This window comes from Dipodomys merriami, unplaced genomic scaffold, assembly GCF_024711535.1.
Source record: "Dipodomys merriami isolate MVZ:Mamm:240054 unplaced genomic scaffold, mDipMer1.0.p SCAF_305, whole genome shotgun sequence".
Taxonomy (NCBI): Eukaryota; Metazoa; Chordata; class Mammalia; order Rodentia; family Heteromyidae; genus Dipodomys; species Dipodomys merriami.
Window position 1 is genome coordinate 419,596 of NW_027204549.1, and position 18,834 is coordinate 438,429.

General features: G+C 42.0%; 1 long non-coding RNA gene across 1 annotated transcript in view; it reads right to left on the minus strand.

The window, feature by feature from the left end:
- LOC138840885 (uncharacterized) overlaps positions 1-8,008 on the minus strand; it is a 71,040-nt gene extending 63,032 nt beyond the window's left edge. Inside the window, exon 1 of the long non-coding RNA XR_011376257.1 lies at positions 7,931-8,008. This is a non-coding gene — a long non-coding RNA (uncharacterized lncRNA). The remainder of the gene's footprint in view (positions 1-7,930) is intronic.
- Between the last annotated feature and the right edge of the window lie 10,826 nt (positions 8,009-18,834).

Genomic DNA, 18,834 nt, shown 5'->3' on the forward strand with positions numbered 1-18,834 from the left:
CCTGGACAATGTTTCCATCAGCAAACCTTACCCATAGCCTTGGCCACAGGCCCTGCAATGATACCAGCAGTTGGCCAACAATGTCATCACAATTAGAAAAGCTCAGTGACATGCCAAAGGAAACGTGTATTATGGGCTCTGAACAGTGTGCACATTAACATGTATACAGCATCACCAAAACATCCCAACTAAAGGTATCACAGCAACTGTTTAAAAATCGTATAAACATTGATTAGATGTAGTAGAGAAAACTCGCTGAACAGAGAGAAAATAAAACAAAACAAGGGCACTCTGGGAATTTCATCATTTCAGTTTGGAGAAAAATTTACCATCTCATCTAGAAAGCACGTAAATTGTAAGAAACCACTGTGAATATTTAAATGACACAGAAAGAGAGCTGAAGAAGGCATGTGCCTGGAAACATCAACTACCTTACTTAACAGGTGAAGAGTTTGAGAACTAGTAACGCTGTCTTGCCCAAGTTCAGACGGCAGGTTAGCCACCCAAGGCCCAATGAAAGACAGGTGCCTCTCATCCGACCACTGAGCTCTTCGTAGGAATTTCTGGAGAATTGGTTGAAAGTTCTATGCGTGTGTGACCAATGAGATCCATTTCTAGCTCAGTTGTGGCAGATGCAAATCTAAATATAAAGTATCTTGGACATCTGCATTCTACCTTCAAAAACAGTTAAACTAATCATTATTTTCACTATCATTGTACTTTAATATATATATAAAACCCCTGTGTTCAGGAAAGAGGTGTTTCAGGCTTTAGATGGGTGCCCCAAAGGAAGAAGGATTCCAGAGAAATCTATGGTGCTCCCTCCATATGGAGAGGCTGAGGTGAGACAGGATCTGTGTTTTGGAAAAGAGACATCGAAAGTAGGCAAAAGTAGAGTGCGTATGGGCACTTTTCTCCTCCCTTCCACTGAATACTTGGCTTTTGAAACACCTGATTTTACTCTATAAAGGATATAGAGTTGTCTAAAATCTTTGAAGCTAAAAAGCAGAGTTGCTTGGTGCTGAGGGCTGCATCGTGTTAGCAAGCCACAGAAGCAGGAAAGCCCAAGGCTTTTAACTCACCCAGGAGAATGGCACTCATCTAGGTAACCTTTCCTTGAAACACTTCCTCAGAGATCAGCACCAATTGCAGCATAGCTAAGAACCACTTGATCTCAGAGCAAATGAGACAAGATTCACATAGCACTGAGGTCCCCTCTAGCTCAATGCCATGCATCTAGAACCAGGGCCCATACCTGTAATTGCTACCAGTCATGTCATTTCTTTTCCTACTTCCAAAAGCCTAATCATCAAAATCTAGAGATTATATCTTACTGATAATCTGATTATACCTTTATACCTATACTCCAAATAGTAGATTTTCTCAATCCATATCAAGTCCCAACTCAGTTCTGTCTAAAAGAATGCACTTTAAAGACACAAAAAGATTAAAAGCAAATGCACAGAAAATGATATAAGAAATAATAAATAATGAGAAAATCGCATAATGTATGATAAAGATCTAATAAAGTTTAAAATATTCTTCTGGATAAAATGATAATGATTTCATAATGATAAAATACTTCAGTTTGAAGACTATAAATCTAGTAAATACGTATGTACCTTATGACATAAATTCAAAGTACATAAAAAGGACATATAAAAGAGAAATAAAAACCATGTTTTTACAATGTTAGGGATCAGACCCAAGGCTTTGCACATTGTACGCAAGTGCTCTATCCTTTTGGTTATGGTTGGAGATTAGTGCTCCTCTCAATGACTGATAAAATAAACAAAAATCTCAGAAATAACAGAGACTAACCTTGGACATCATCAACCAATGTGGCCTAATTGGCAAACATAGAACATTACACATACATTTGACAGAATCTACACGTTATTTTAATTGCATATGAATAATCCACCAGGACAGCCAGATAATGGCTAAGAACTTTTTTTTTTTTTGTCGGCCGTGGGGCTTGAACTCTGGGCCTGGGGGCTGTCCCTCAGCTCTTCAGCTCAAGGCGAGCACTCTACCACTTGAGCTACAGCGCCACTTCCGGTTTTCTGGTGGTTTATTGGAGATAGGGGTCTCACGGTCTCTCCTGCCCGGGCTGGCTTTGAACCGAGATCCTCAGATCTCAGCCTCCTGAGTAGCTAGGATTACAGGCGTGAGCCACCAGCGCCCGGCTGGCTAAGAACTTTTTATAGGTGTACAGCTTTGGGAAGTAAAGGATTTCTGAGGAAAAAAAAACAGTGATAAACTCAGAGCTAGCCAGTTAGAGTACAACTGTAGAACTTCAAACACAAAGACATTAAAATCAGCTAGAGAGAAAAGAAAGACTATCTCAAAAAGACCAGTAAATAGGCTGACAGAGGACATCAGAACAGCAAGAATGGATGCCAGAAAACAACAGAATGTCTTCGAATAGCTGAGAGAAAAAGCATTGTGGTCAGTTAAAACAGGAATGGGTTTCCTGCAAAAAAAGAAAAATCTTTCTCAAGAACAATGTTAAAAATGATACTTTTATAGTATTAACCACCATCATCCTTAAAAGAACCTGGGGACCAGAAAGGGAGAAGAAATACTGTATCAGAAAGTTCTGAGATGCAAGTAGTGAATGATGAACCAACTAAACTAATAAGCATGTGGTCAAATCAACACAAGCACTGCCTGTGAGCATTGGTAGTGGTAATTCTGGGCTGAAAAAGAAGGTAAATGCTTCCAAACACATATTAAGGTCAATATGATACATTATGTGAAAGAATACAATGAAATGAAACAAGAAAACTAAGGATAATAGAAGTAAACTTGTAAAATATTACAAAGAAACTTGATCAATTGAATTGCCATTTGAAAGACAGACTCTGGAATAGAAATTCTGCTCTATGCAGTGAAGGAACATACCTGGACACAAAGAAAATTGATTACAATATAGAATTTTGAACAGCTGTTCTGGAAAAATATGAGCTACAAGGTAGTTGTAGAAGTGGTTTTGTATCCGTCAAAGCAGTATCATTCACACAATGATAGGTTGTCCAATGCTAAAAGTACTTTCTTAATTCTAACTTAGAATGCATCCAAAACATAAATAATTTATCATGATATCTTTGGAACAGCTCCCTTTATAATTTGAAAGATAACACTATTAACAACAACAGCAAAAAGAGTTAAAGGCTCTTGGTACAATGGCTCACATCTCTAATCCTAGTTATTGGTTCAATAGAGAGCAGGAAGATCACACTTCAAAGCAAACACACAGGACCTTATCTGGAAAACAATCTGTATATGTGGTCAAAGAGTACTGTAATTTCTGGACAAGCACGCGCGCACACACGCACACACACACACACACACACACACACACACATTTCCAAGTTTGTAAAGAACACAGCCTCAGTGTTACATACCACTACCCAGAGAGCCAAGATGACAGACAGGGAAACTTCCAAGTATGATGTGTGGGAAGACTTCCAGCATTCTGTGAGCTATCGGACAAATGAGCTGCTGGTAACAAGGGTAACCCATGGTCCTAGGGAAAAGGGATTTGGAAAAATACGCTGTCTTTTAGGTACTCAAAGTTTTAGAAGGTGGCAAATGGAAACTTCAGTATAATTTGGATGGGGGGCACATTTTGCATTCTATGGAGAATGGGAGATTAAAAACAGCCAAGTGTGAATGCATTCGTCCCCTCCCCCGCTGAAAGTGTCTGGTAAGCCCCTCCCCTCTGCCTGTCCAGTATACATTTCATAATCATCATCTCACGACAGCCCAGCCCTCTGTAGGAAAGACAACTTTTATTTAGAATATTAATAAGGCAGGAATAATGGCTTTATTAATTCCTTCCTTCTCCCCAAATCCCCAAGCACATTCACTCAAAATCCAGCTCCTATTAACCCAGAGTAAAATCAGAAAACAATTCTGAAAGGATTTTTGTTGTAGGTGATACAGAGCTCACTACTGTCTTTTTTAAGTTAATCAGAATTACTAATGTAAAGCCAGTTGACCACAGAAACAGCCACCACAATCATCAGACTCCTACTGTCCCAAGGTACCCCACCCCGAAAACATGTAAAAACTCATCAACTCTCAGTGGTTGCTGGGAGCAAAGGTATAAATACAAAAAAAGAATATGTAAATAATAGGAATTCTAATCTATTTTGGATATTTGAAAAATGTTCTGTCTCTGATCTAATTCAAATTCATTTTTTACAGCATTCTCTCTTATTCTGCCCACAGAAGTCTGTCTTCCACTAATTTCTGCCTCCTGGAGTTGCTTGAGACGTTCAAGCTGCCTTTAATACGTATGTCTAACTGATCTCTGAACTACCTCTTGCTCACATTAGAAAATGTACCTAAAGTCACCAGTCACCAGAAAGACTGATACAGAGGGGAGTTGGCTTATTACAAAGTGATTATTTCCATTGAAGCTGATACTTTATTATTTTTCCCATGCCTGTTGGGTTTTCACCAATAAAACAAGGCAGTGATTGGATTGGCAAGTACCAGAAGCTCTGGCAGTCTGAACTCCATCAATAAAGTTGACAACTGGCTGGAAGTCTCTCCGGAGTCAGCTATCTGTTCTGGAGCTCACCCCGCCCCAGTCTAACAGCCAGGCTGTGTCCCGCAGCCCTGCTCCCCAGGCATACACTGCAGGGCTTCTGTGCACCGCTGCTGAGCCAGCTCCACTCACATATAGGCCTCTTAAGGGAGTGTCTCTATTTGTCCTTACTCTAATACCTGCTGCTGCTTCTCTGGCTCCTCAGTCTACATCCATTTTGAAACTTTACTTACCATTTTTAAGCCAATCCCCTAACTTCAGTGAGCCACCATGAGGATATTTCAATGATCAAAATGTGATAAACCAGACTCTCAAAATGTGAATCTCTAACAGGAGGAGCCCTATAACCTCTAGATTTCAAGCAGCAGGAGAATTTGAAGCATAGGGCCAGCTAGTCAAACACTGCTGTGGTAATGTCACACCTTAATGCACAGACATGTCACTGAATGCCTGCCAGACAGACAGCGTATCCTGGCCCCTGCAGACTCAGGAAAGCAGGCACTCTCTGGCTATGAAGAGTTAGAGGTAGGGCCTGGGGACACCGCCATTTGAGGATGGATGCCTGTCTGAAGCCCTGGTCACCCGAGCTCCTGGAAGCTGGAAGCTGCACACAGTGAACAAAATCCTCGGCCTTTCTGAATCCATACACAGTAGGACCACCAGCCCATCATAGTTAGGGCTTTAGGGCGTCTACTGTATTTAGTCCAAGTTGTCCAGAAAGGAAGTATGCATAGAGAAGATAGATGAAATGAACAGGATAAACAGAGAGATGGAAGGGGGTCCTTAGAATCCGCTTACTGGGAATGCTGAGATATCCAATCCACAGGTGGATAACTAGGAAAGCTGCCACTATGGCCGGTCCAAGTCCAAAGGTCTCACCATCCTGGAAGGGGCTGTGGTGGTTCTCAGGCTGATGCTGAAGGCAGAAGAGCCAGGGCAACCATTTGTGCGAGTTCTGAGTGCAAAGGTTTCAGAGCCTTGGGTTCTGATACCTGAGACTGGGAGAAGAGAACATGCAGGCTCCAGGAGAGGAGGCAGGTTTTTCCTCCCACCTTGTCTATCGGGCTGGGTCTCCTGTACCCAGTTTAACTCCCATATCCATCCTTCAAGCAGAACCTGCATGACTCCCATACAAGGAGCTCCCAGCTACTTCAATCAGCTGCCATCCGCAGGACAAGCTCAGTTCTTGTGCGTCCCTGCAAATAACTAATGCCTTACAAGTTATCTAAGCATCTGTTCATCCAGCCAAGGCAACAGCCCAAACCAACCACCGCAGAGACACAACAATGAAAACCACAACCAAGATCTACAAAACAGTTCTAGTCTCAAATGTTCACAGGTTGATTTGCATATCACTTAACTCAATACTTATCTCTAGATGGAGCAACAAATGCCCAGGAAATCTTAAGCGATTCTCCTTAAAATTTGCAGGCAGGCATAGATTCGGTACTAAGACCTGCCCTGGATCCAACAGACCAAACCATCATACAGTTTAGCCACAATAACAAAGCACTGCATAGACACAGAGGGCCTTGTAGCCAATTAGCTGATGAAGCTGTACACAACTGAGCAGTTAAGCTGGAACCAATTAAATTGCTTCCTCTGCCCCACTGTTTCCAGAAATGCCATCCCATGACATGGTTGAGTTTTCGGGAGCTGTCCAAATGCCAAGAACTGTCCAGTTCCTGAATTGTTTTTGTTTGCTTTTCTTTTGCCCAAATTAAACTCTACTAAATTTAATTGGTCTAAGGCATTTTTTCTTTTTAACACAGAGAAGCAGCTGTTTCTTTTCAGAGCTGAGCTAGTATTGCCAGCTTCCCCAAGATTCACCATTACAGAGACTCTGAGCATCAGCCGTTGGTGAGGTCTATGGTTTCTGGGAGCTTAGCAACAGTGGTTCCTTAACAAGGGATGTGACTTTTCATCTTAGTCTAGCTAGGTTGTCTGCTTGCAGATGGAGGATAATGATGCTCTCTATGCTCACAAGTTTGCAGGGCAGCTCAGGATCATGCAGGCTGGGGGTGTAGCTTAGAGATGGAATGCTTGGCCCTGAGTTTGTTCTCTAATACCGCTAAATAAGTAAATGCCATATGACGTGTTGAAGCTCGGGCTGAGGTTCAAGGCAGGAAGTTATTGGTAAAGAGGATCCAGAATGAATGGGGGAAAGGGAAACAAGACAGCTTTGAAATCTATAGCTTAAATTCTCACTGGCACTGGCTGCATTGCTCTGCCTTGCTCTTGTCAAAGAAAGAGCAGCCCTGGGGTCACATAGGGTAGTACCCAGGAGAGTGTGTATAGCAGGATAAAAGGGAGGTAGGAATGTGAATCACATTTTCCCAGAGTTGCTAATATTCACTGGCAGCTCCTCTGGTCTCTGCATTTATTGTTCTGGCTGCAAACTCTGACATACCTTCATGTCCTCTAATGACCTGGAATGATAAGGTTCAAATTCAAATCTCCACAATGGAGGGTTGGGGAATTATAAAATGCCTGCCCTAGCAGGGCCGCTTTTGCCTCCTTACAGAGCAGCAGCAGCAGTGATGATAGTGACAGTGATAATGATGATAGTGATGGTGGTGGTGGTGGTGGTGATAAGAAATTCTGAACCAGAGATTCAGCCATGTTTTTGGTTCCTCTGTTAACTGGAGCAGGCATTCCTTGAGCTCATGCTACTTCCCAGGCTCTATCATGCTAAAGGTATTTGTTATCCCTTATGATAATCCATCAATAAAGAACTCAGCATAGAAGCCTTCTGGACAGGGCATAACTGCACCCCAGGGAGCCAAGATCTTGCCAAGATGCCTCAACTAAAAGATACCAATTAAACCCAGGCAGTTGACTTCAGATCCCTTATCTTCCTCTGCTGACTAAAACAACTACTGTGTTCCTGGCACAGAAGTAGAAAATAGAACTATCTACTGGTTTGTCTGTGGAGTCTAATGAACTAAAGAAGGCCATGGACTCTGATGTCAAATTGGCCATCCCTCTCTTACACCACCAGTGCTTAGGACCTACCCATCATCAACACTGCTAGTGACCCCTCAAGTCTTCCTGCCTAGGTGTGGATTTCTCATCTAGAATTCCAGGAAAGCACTACCAAATTGCTTTCCATCAGCCTGTGAGATGACATTCGTTTTCCATCCAATAGAAAGAAAGCTAAAATGATTTATCCCTCTTGTATCTAGACTTAGCCTGTAACCGAAGCAAAGGAAGGTACTGACATTATAGACAGATAACAATATAACATATTTAAAGATATTTTCCAAGCAGACACAAGCCAAAGAATGAAAATATTGGCAAAATGAGGAAGTCAAGAATATTACTCTGATTTGTTCAATCGTCAGGGGAAAAAAAGGCCTTCTCTCTTACCCTAAGAATCCCCAAATCCTCCACACCCTTATGGTTCATGTGGGTTATTTGCTTGAACTTTATCTTCGCAGGAATGAACAGACCTAGGTAGAAAAACATGGAGTTAAAATTAGGATATGATACAACTGCATTCCCTGTCAGAAGGGGTGGGCTGACAACACAGAAATCTCCCTTCGTGAGCCAGCTAATTGAAAACGAGTTAATGCACAGGTGGGCTGAGCCAAATTAGCATAAAAGAAAAACAGTTTTTTTCTGTTTATATAATTTGCATGTCTTTGTAATCAGGGAAATGACATATCAGAAAAGATCTTTAATCCCTGTCATATATTGATCATCCCTCTGTAATATAATAAAGCTGCTTCTGTCATGATGGCATCAAATGTAAATCATTCCAATTACTGGTAATTCTCACCTGTTTTGCAAGAATAATTGTGAGTATGATCCACAGACTGTTAGGACATAGAATCAGGAAAGAGACTGAGTTATATATCTTAGCTGAAACTTTCCTGGAAGCTTCCTGGGTTGTGTATTTTCTATTTTTGGATTCTTTTCTTTTTCTTTCTTTCTTTCTTTTTTCTTTCTTTCCTTTCTTTCTTTCTTTCTTTTTCTTTTTTTTTTTTGTTGGTCATGGGGCATGAACTCTGGATCTGGATGATGTCCTTAAGCTCTTCAGCCCAAGGCAAGTGCTCTACCACTGAGCCACAGTGTATTCTGGTTTTCTGGTGGTTAATGAACTCTTAATCCCAGGCTATAATGCTAAAGTTATTTGTTATCCCTTACGATAACCCATCAATGAAGAACTCAGCATAGAAGCCTTCTGAACAGGGTATAACAGTGCCACAGGTAGCCAAGATCTTTGTAATCAGTGAAATGACATTATCAGAGTTAAGAGTCTCGTGGATTTTCATGCCCAGGCTGGCTTTGAACCATGATCCTCAGACCTCAGCCTCCTGAGTAGCTATGATTACAGATGTGAGCCACCAGAGCCCGGCTGTTTTTGGATTATTTCTAAAAGCTAAAGCAACATAGCAGCGGTCCATGGGAGCAAAGCATCTGTCATTTTCTGGGTGATTTTTAATAGATTGAAAGTGAAGAAGGGAGCTGTGTGGCTAATTTCCCGCAGGCATGTTTTCAAGTTTCTACCCATCACAGTGTGATGCCTTTGAATTAAAAGGCCGTGCTTCAACCAGAAGATCGTTGTTGATCTTGTGGCACATGAGGGAGGAATAAAAATAGTGCCAGCAGTGAAAGTGAGCTACAAGACAGGGAACAAAGGTCACATCTGCCTAGAATACTGAGCATTTTCACTTAAAGCCACCTTCCCCATTCCATGGGAACTCTTGGAAGATAGATGATCACTACTGTTTGTGATACTTCTTGAGATGCAGTTTCTCCAAGCAGAGCTGAATTCTATGACTTCAGGGAAAGGCTATCATCTGGATGGACAACTCGTATTGGGAGGAACAAAGCCAGTCATTGTTAGCCACTATCTCCCTCATGGCAGACATTACTAATCAATGTCAGTGCATTCTCACTCTGACCTCCATGTAGCCTTCTTACCTTCCTTCTCTGGGGAGCCATTAATTGAATTTCAGTTGAAGTAGGAAGTGTATGTACATCATTTCTTCCAAATTCAAATGGCTGCCTAGAGATGACGGCATTCCCCTGTTTCTCTATCTAGATGTCATTTATACTGGACAACATATTCAAAAGGAGATCAGAGGAACAGGAAACAAATGACAATATTCACTAAACCTTCCATTTCCTTCTTCCTGGCTCCCATATCTTGAGCTCTAATAGGGACATAATGGGTATGAAATAGGTGTGTAAAACCCAGCACTTGGAGACTTGAAGCTGGAACATTACAAGCATCCAGGGTTAAAGATATTTTATAATATTATTAAGCTTTGCTGATTTTTCTCTTGTTATTTTTTTAACTTTGTCTCCAATAGTAACAGTAATTATACAGGTAAAACTTTCACAGTTGGAATTCTTTACACTTTGCTCCAACTTTTCATTTCTTGGCTAAATTCAAAATTTGAAGGGTAATGTTTTGCTTGTATACTACTGGTATTATGACAAAAAATTTGGGACTCTGACCTGCAAGCACCTCCCAAGGAGCCAGAAGTAAAAGAAAGCAAGAGACAGCAAAATGGAAACCCAAAGCAGGCATGACCCAAAGTCAGCAGCTGTCACTTAACGTCTCTGATAAAAAGCAGTTGGGATCCCAAGCTTATCAATGAAAATCAAGTGTATTCTGCCATGTTACAGCTCCAAATTAAACTCCAAGCATGCTTAGTGAGTGCTGCCAACACAGTGTGAAAAGAGACAGCCACCCCTGTCCACATATCTACCCCACTGGGCAGAACAAGACAGGGCTGGGGACCACTAGTCATATGCTAAACTCTGGACAACAGATCAATGAATGTTCTTTGCAGGGAGTGGGAGTAATGATCTGCAATGATCACCACTTGAACCTTTACACTTCCATGCGGGCTCTGCCCTTGTCCCCATCAGCCTCACTCACCTCTTCCTTGGCAGCTACTGCGCATGTCATTATTCTGAAGCCTCCGTTGTTTCATATTGCTTCCTTGTCCCATCTACACTGCAGTCTTTCAAGATAAGGCTAACTTTGTCTTGTGCATTCCACAAACATTATTCATACACTTTTCACTTCATAATGTGTTTAGTATTAGAGCATACAATTAAGGTTATTTCTCACATATCTAAATATTCTCAAAGTACTGAAAGTTCTTCACATGATGCTTATAACAATATTTAGAGGAAAACATTAAATGTGATTTTTTGTTGTTGTTGTTGATTGTGGGGCCTAAACTCTGGGCCTGGGCGCTGTCCCTCAGCTCTTCAGTTCAAGGCTAGCGCTCTACCACTTAAGCCACAGCACCACTTCCAGCTTTTTCTGCTTATGTGGTGCAGAAGAATTGAACCCAGAGCCTCATGCATGCAAGGCAAGCACTCTACCACTGAGCCACCTTCCCAGACCCTAAATTTGATTTTTTTTAACAATCATGATGATTAAAAAACAAACCAAAGAAAACAAAAAACACAAACAGGTTGAGGGGCAACATCTACAAAATGGAATAGAAAACATCCATTTCCAGAAGAAACCTGGTTCATGAGGGGCAACATCTACAAAATGGAATAGAAAACATCCATTTCCAGAAGAAACCTGTTCATGAGCATTACAAAAGTTATAAGGTGAAAAGTTTTCCCCTGTTCACAGATTGTAGAATCAACATGATGAAAATGGTTGTAATATTAGAATGCAGGTTCAATGTAATCCCCAGCAAAATTCCAGTGACATTCTTTGTGTGAGCACGCGTGCGTGCGTGCATGCATCCGTGCATGCGTGTGTGTGTGTGCGTGTGTGTGTGTGTGTGTGTGTGTGTGTGTGTGTGTGTGTGTGTGTGTGTGTGTGTACTACAAAGCATTATCGGTCATGATGTGTAGGAGGCAGACGCCCAGGTCCAACCTTCTCCACCAACTGGTCTAGCCTGCCTGAGACCATGTAGGGAGACTCATGGAGAAGAATCAGACAGTTTAACGAAGGAAAGCCAGTGCAATATGGGTGTGAGGACTCATGCTTTCATTAGCAAACATGGAAGGAAACAAAACAACCACATATCAGACAGTTTAACGAAGGAAAGCCAGTGCAATATGCGTGTGAGGACTCATGCTTTCATTAGCAAACATGGAAGGAAACAACCACATATCTTGAAATAGAAGATGACAGATCTCTCTCCAAAAATAAACAGCATTTAAAAGCCTTAGATATTGAGGTAATGGGAGTTGTCCTCAGAGTAATATTTCTAGGATGCTTGTCTCCCCCTGAATCTTCCAGACAACCTAGGCTCTGGGCCACACTTGGGCCTTGCTCAAATGCCTCTGTGCTTCTGATGCCCCATTTTCCCAACATGCAAGTTTCATCTGCTATTCAGAGTCTCCGAGAAAGCATAGAGCTTCCTCCATTTAATTACTGTCTTTTCAACAAGTGAGTTGGGAATATTCCTACTAACTTCAAACAGCTAAGAATAAACTAAAAAATCAAAATATTTATGGAATGCCTAGTGAGCACCAGGCAAGACGCTTGGCAGTGCAGCCAGATAGGAACTATGATGGTTACGATGGAAAAGTTCCATATGCTGAGTGGCTTTTTACCAAGTTTGATACATTGAACTCAAATGCAGTGAAAGGGTGCTGATGGACCAGAAAGCAGGAAAGTTGGCTGCTGTTATGTGGGAAGGCTTCCCAGAGGAAGCAGCAGCTGGAAGGATGGCAGGGAGTTACAGGGAAGGAACTAAGAGAGAAGCAGAGATACTGGGAACCACGTGTACCAGACACAAGAACAAGAGAGGGAGGTTCTGCTGAAGAGCTTCCCGGGGGGAAGAAGGGTAAGCTGACGGGGCTGGGGATGGGTCAGGGGTGAGGTATTTCTGGGAGCTTCCCGGGGAGAAGAATGGTAAGCTGACAGGGCTGGAGGTGGGTCAGGGTGAGGTATTGCTGAAAGTTGCAAGAACTGTTGACATTATCCCAACACAGTTGGGATGGGATAGAAAGATGTAAACAGGGTGGCAACATGTGCAGATTATAAAGTGGGGGACACAGAGACAGACGCTTAACGGCTGTTTTCACACGCAGGCAGGCAGGCACTGGCCTGGGGGATACATACAATTTCTCCAAATCTTGTCTGAAAGCATTTCAAGGGTTGCATTTTGACATGCAGTCCATCCTGGATTATTTTTGTACTGAAAATATATCTCAAGTATTTATTGGGGCTAGCACCAGACAATGAGTAGTAATTATTCCTGCTAACATCACCCTAACTTTTTCTCCTTTCTGAGGGGGTCATGGTCTTTACACATAGGATTAAGACAGTTCTGGAAACTAAGGGTAGAGCAGAATCATTTGGGAGAAGATTCTGGGCAGCCTTTTTCTTTCCTTCAAAGGAGGGCAGAGACTCACAACCACTTTCTCTTTCTTGCCTTGAACACAACCCCCATTTTCAGAAAACTGGTAATTGTACTGTGACACAAATGGGCAAGGACAGGACAAAAGCTGACATGCTTAGGATGGTTGAAGAATGGCTGGTAGGGAAAAAAATACCATACAAAAACTCTACTCTCTGGAAGCGCCAGTTGTCTTGTTCCATAGGCCGTATTCATGAAAGCAAATTCCTGGTTTCTTTAAGCCACTGTTTGCTGTTCTTCCAGCCAGATGCACTCCCAATTGATATACTAACCCTCAAGTAGAACAAAGAACCTACTGTAATATATCTAACTTTCTCCTGGGGTTTCCCCTGCCACCAGACACACCAGGCCAGACTCCCAGAGATCAAATACACCAAACATGGCCTTAGGCAAACACTAGCATTTTCAAATAACTCCACTCTGACATTCCAGGCCCAGATTCTTTTTCTTTACTTAGTTTTTAACAAAAGGAGCCATTTTAAACTCTAAAGACCAGGGAGGACGCCAGGGAGGCCTTTTATCTCGTGTGTCCCGGCCTGCCTGGGCCAGCTGGGGGTGGGAATGGCCATGACATTCTCTGACATCCAGGCCTTCTGATGGCGGATGAAAGGCTCTTTAGCACAAAGTATATTCATTGTCTTTGGAAAGGTTTTCCATCTATTTCCTTCAGGACTAATGTAATTCTTTTTTTTTCCCATGAGCCCCTGAGCCTTCTCATGCATCAACTTTCGGTTTCATTGTAAGTTATGCAAGCAAAGATGAAGAGGGGTGTCCCTGACAATGGAAGAGGGCACTCGCACTTGGCAGTCAAGCGAATGGTCTAAGGGGAACGGGGCTCTCCCAGCCCTCCTCTTGTTTGAACCCCGCACTCCTGTCCCAGCATCTCAGAGGTGGTGCCAGGTGTACGTCACAGGCATTGTTCTTTGACAGCTATTTATACTGGCTTTTCCCAGACTCTAGATGCTGAATCTATTTGTCTGATATTTTTTTAAAGACAGAAGCAGGGCCATTTGGAGGAAAGGGACTTTGAGTCTGATGAGTGCAATGGACGCTGTGGTTTTGTGTGATTTATTATAAATGAGTGAGAGAGGGAATATAAAAATGATTCCATTCGTTTCATATCCAGTTTAGTGGCTGGAGGGGGGGGGCTAGCTGTCTTGAAAATGATCTTCTTGTTCTCTCAGGAGAGAGATCTGCAAAACTGCAGAAGGGCTGCCTGTGTCTTGGCATAAGCAACAGATGCGGCCATGTGAAGCTGGCTCTCCTGGATCTCTCAGCCCTAAGCTCAGATAATGATTTTTGGGCAATGAAAAAAGACAGGTATTTGGAGCCCTCCCCGAATTCTACATCTCTCCAAGCTAATTGCAGGGCCATCATGCTTTCCTGCTAACAGCACCTGCGTTATCACTTCATTCATTCACGTTTCAGTCCCTCTGCTCCTTGAAGGGGCTCAGTAATGCCTTCACTTGGAAATTCCATTGTACTGATTATGTTTTCATGCCAGGAAAGCACTTTTTCAAATGTCTGCATGACCATTTTCAAACCGTGATTTGTACACTGGACATTTAGGAGCACTCATTTGAAATCCCTGCCAGCACTGCCCAATTCCCAAAGACATCTTCAAGTCAGAAATCCCTCACTACACCACAAGTTCAAGGTCTATATCACAACTGGCAGAGGATCATTACATCCTAAACAAAAAAGGCGTCATGTTAGCTTACACTGGTGAATGGGGTTCATGGGACTGACAGAATTTCAAGGCTTCTCCCAGCATCCTCTCCTGTCAGAAGCTGCATGACATCTTGCAGTAGGAATGCTTGTCATCACCTCCATTATTTAGATAATAATGAGAGGAAGTGGCACTGTGGCTCAAGTGATAGAGTGCTAGCCTTGAGCTGAAGAGCTGAGGGACAGCGCCCAGGTCCAGAATTCATGCCCTATGACCGACCAAAACAAGAAAAAAAAAGAATGACTAGATAATAATGACAACAAAGAATTGAAGTTCATTGCTAAAACCAGACTTGTGGCCAAGACTGCAGTCTGCCTTTGAACCCAGACATTCAGATCCAGAGTCTAGGCTATTAATTCAACACTGGGCAGCCTCTGGTAACTCTTCAGCGGAGGTTATGCTTGGAGACATCAATTATTAAACCTGTATTTTCTGAGGCTCTGCTGAAGAACAGATGGAATTAGTGGAGAGTGAATATTTTTGCGGCTGACTTATCCCCTTCCTGTTTTCCAAGCAATTATTTTCTTGAGGATTCACACAATTTGTGGAACTCATTCTATTTTCACCTACAGAAATGCTCTTCAATGAGTCTAAGGAAATGGTCGTACCCCATTCATCCTTGGTGGTGATTAGATCTCAGGCCCACAGGACAGAATCAATCTCAGCTGGAAATTCTCCAAGTAACCACACTTGTGGTCCATTAAGACTAAAGGGAAGAACACGCATCCTATCATTAAGAAAATGGATGATATTCCACTAGAAGGAATCATCTTGTCTTGGGTCCTCTCTCTCTGTCTCTGTCTCTGTCTGTCTCTCTCTCTCTCTCTCTCACACACACACACTGTACATACATGCACACACAGAATCTTGCCTGCCGGACAGTCTTCTAAGCTCAGCTCAGTTAACCTGTCTTCAGAAAAACCTTGATATTTCTATGCAAATGATGTCTTCTTGTGAATCACTCTCAAGAGACCACTGTAGCAGAGACTATGAAAGGTTTCCCTACATCTCTTTTCATCTTCAAACAAATTCCAGAATTGGTGTGAGAGGAAAACTATTTCTGCTTCCTTTGCAATAAGGGGCAGCCATGCTTGAACCAGATAATCATTGTCATATTATATGTTTTACATATATACATTATATATTATACATATCACTTATTACACATACTATATAGCATATATCTCATATATCTCCTATATGATACATATTATGTAATATAATTTGTAGTAATATTATATGTACTGTAATGATATATGTAATATACTAACTATATGATGTTACATATAAAATCATATATGTAATAACTATATAAGTATATAATGTAATAATTATACTGATGCTGTTTGTACCTGGTCCATCCTGCACCACAATCACTATTCTAGGATCTCCCAATTTCATCCCAATGCCAACAGTGGGTAGTCTCTGCTGGAGGCAAGGGCCGGCCTGAAGTCCTGCAGTGAGGGAAAGCAGGACAGAGTGCAGTGGATGAGAGACTGGTATGGGGGGATACATTCCTTAGGTCCTTACTTTTCAGGTAGGATTACCCACAGGCTTAAGAAAGGGGACCAGGGGCTCCAGGAAAGTCAAGGGTTAGAGGGCTCAGCATGCTACAACAATGCCTCCTAGAGTCGCCAGTGGGAAGAAGCCTTTGTCTTCTCAGCCATAATGTTCTAGAAATGTCCTTTATGGCTTCTTTTCCTTTTCACCTCCCCATCATAGTTTCCTGAGATCATCTGGCAAACTTACTGGACACACTTCATTTCTTATCTCAGGGGTTTGCTGCTAACAAAATCCAGCCTGACACGTTTTCTCTCCCACATGGTGGGCCTCTCTGATCTTTTCAAATAAAAACACCTTTCTATTCCAAATACATTTATACTCACATTGTAGTAGTTTTATTGTTTGCCATATCACATTGGCCCATAACTCCAATAAGAATCTAAATACTGGGAGGGAAGGGATCATTGGGGAAAAACAAAGGAGGGGGTAACAAAGCTTGATAGGAAAGATACTCATTACATGTAACTGGAACCCCTTTGTACGGTCCCTTTACAATAAAAATATATATTAAAGAAAAGAATGTAAATACTTTGCATACCAAAGCTCTGGTGCTGGGGTCAGAAATATTTAAGATGCTGGTTCTATTTGCAACTAACTGTGTAATTTCCTACTGTATATCTCTGGGTATGTTACTTATGAGTGAAATAAAAATGAGAACAGAATGTATGTTTTCAGTGTTTGTTGTGAGGAATAAATTAAGCAATGTATGTAAAACATTTAGGAACATGCCTGACAGAACTCAATGAGTATTTCCCACAAGAACATCATTACTAGCATTATTAATGATATGAATCCTGGCATCGTCCACAGTTCTTTGACAGCACTGATTTGGGAGGTAGCACAAAATTGATATTTGTTTATTAAATAATAAAGTGGTGAGATAGAGCAATGCACTTTGTTTTCATACTGAGCATTAAGACTTGGTTCGACTCACCGGTTTTTATAGCATATGCAGCAAAAGTACCGCTAAAGCAGTCCTGAAGATGTCTCACGTGATGGCCTTGCTTCTGCTTCCAGAAAGATACACAGTTTGTCATTTTCCTAAGAAGTTCAAAGCCATTGAAGTATGTGCTGGTTATCTTTTTTCTTCTGCTTTGATGTGCTTAGGACGCGTTTGAAAGGATAGACTAACCACTTAGACTTTCTTTCCACATGGAGATGGATCTTGGACCAATGCAGATACATTCTGTGTCTTTCTCCCAGCCATCTTGTGTGTCCTGAAGAGTGCGCCTCAGAAGCTAGCCCAACCAAACCAGTCCCCTGGCAGCAACTCCTCAAGAGCTCCACACATCCTGCTCTACAGCGTGACTTTCAAGGTAAGTCACAGCTCATGCCAGGAAGCGCGGGGCACACAGACCACAGTATCTAGGTGATACATACCTAAGAGAAAGAATTCTTTGTTTCAGCCAAGCCAAAGCATATTTAGCATTCAAATGGCAGGGTTTCTGCAGTTTTCTCATGGGATTCTTTCTGAGGCCACTAACGCCGCCTGATGACGTGCTTTTTTAATTGATTTTTTTCTCTCCTGAATTCAGCCCCTTCCTGAGCCCAGTTCCTGCTTCTATCGAATCATCTCTCACTGTGGATGGCAGCAACAGCACCTCTGGCCTCAGGAGCCCAAGGCTGGCAACAGGAGAGCTTCACATTGGGCAAGACAAGCTCCCTTTGGAACTATGGAATAAGTGACTTCACATTGTTGTGCCTTAGCTTCCTCAACCAGAAACAGAATGTTAGAAGAACGCACTTCAGAGTAACTTTGAGATAAATGAATTCTATGCATTAAGCATATAGCACAATAACTAGCTGGGCATCAGTGACATATGCTTATAATTCCAGCTACTTGGGAGAGGGAGATTAGAAGGAATGAAGTTCAAGACAAACCTAGGCAAAAATCTAGCAAGACCATTTTACCCAACTGCAGGGGAGGAAGGCATAAATAGGAAGATCATAGTTCAGGTACACAAATACTGGTCTGGACAAAAAGGCAAGACCCTTTAGTGTTGCCTTGTTTGTGATCTATTGGATACATGCCCAGGAGAGGAATCACTGGGTCATAGGATAGCTTTTTGTTTAGTTTTTTTTTTTAATTTAATTTAATTTTATTTGTGAACATACTGTACAGAGGAGTTACAATTACATGGGCAGGATAATGCATACATTTCTTACCAAGCATTGCAGCCTCCTCCTTTGTTTACCCTTCACATCCCTTCCCAGCCTCCCCCCTCCCCCCCATCCCAATCCTTCTCCTTCCCCCCCCTTCCCCCCCCCCCGTTGTAAAGCTCGTTTTGGACATGACAACTTGTACTTCTCATTGTTGCAACAGGTCCACCTGTATCCTTAAACAACTGGTTTTTCCCCATCTCCTCCACAAGTTATACTGACATCAAATAAAGGACCCTCCATAATGCTTTACAGAATGGATGAACAATCCTACTTTTCCACCGACAGTGTAATAAAGCTCCATTTTGGCCACATACACACCAGCATTTGTTATTGTTAGTTTTTTCAATATTGTCCATTCTAACTGGTGTGGGTAGAATCTCAGTGTTGTTTTGAATTGCCTTTCCTTCCTGGCCAGAGAGGTTGAAGAAGATGCATTGTTTACATAACCTGCTTTGTTAAAT